Below are 1,079 nucleotides of genomic sequence, written 5' to 3' on the forward strand. Positions count from 1 at the left end.
ATGAATAATCCTCTGCACTCTGAGTTCACAAAGACATAGGCGACTGTCCCGGCTTTACTGCCCGCTCACGTTGTGATAAAATTGCTGTAAACTATAGCTGTAAACTGTTAGCTCTTTTACGTTCTTCGGCAAAACAGAGTGAACAATCTTGTTGTCCTTGCTGCCCGCTTTGAAACGTTTTTGTTCTCAGATGTTCAAATACATTATCTTGCTATATTTCTCTAAAATGTATAGTGACATTGTTATTTACCACTTACCACAGGTTTACAACCACTGTTTACCGAGGTCATAAACGATGCGGTTGTTTGCGCATATTTAAAGCACTAAGAAGAAATAGACCAAACAGAGAAGTGATGTTCATCAAGCTATAAAAACCTCAGCATTCGTATAAATTGGCATCTAGGTACGCTGCACAAGATCAACAAGATTGGAAATAAATGAAATACTCCTGTAGAGTTATTGAACCGGTTTAGGAGTCAATCGAAACTACGCTCTTTGTCAACAATACAAAACTGAAACGTACTCAGTACGGCGTGGGAATACGACAGTGATTTGTTTTCAAATTTGCCAAAAATGTTTGTGAACATTTGTTGCTTAAGTTACCAAAGCTTTCAACACGCTCTCCAGACATTTGGCTTCTAGGGAGCAAGTTTTACTCCGAAAATGAGAATTTATCTTCATGATGAATAAACTTTTGTATTTTCGACTGCAAGTATTGTAGACACGTCACGAAGAGACTGGACCTTACCGTGGTGTGAAGATTTGCGCACCTCAGCGATCCATTGAGCTATACTGGAGAGTGTTCCGCGACACTCACAGAGTCTCTCATACCAGGTTGGTCAATGGCCCTCCAGGTTGGGGGTTGGAACATGTGGCGACTCGTTCCGTAAAAATTGTAATGCATTTGCATTTCCCGCCAAACACCGCTGCCTTGCGGTTAGGCTTTTGAGCCAAAGGCTTTGGTTGAGGACCCTAATCGTCCTCCTGTCTAGGTGTGGGCGCCCTGGCAATATCCCAGCCCACGTACAACAATGAACCGCACATACACAAACAAACTCATGCCACATCGGCCGTCGCGT

The sequence above is a fragment of the Opisthorchis viverrini genome (genome assembly GCF_000715545.1).
Source record: "Opisthorchis viverrini unplaced genomic scaffold opera_v5_2, whole genome shotgun sequence".
Lineage (NCBI taxonomy): Eukaryota > Metazoa > Platyhelminthes > Trematoda > Opisthorchiida > Opisthorchiidae > Opisthorchis > Opisthorchis viverrini.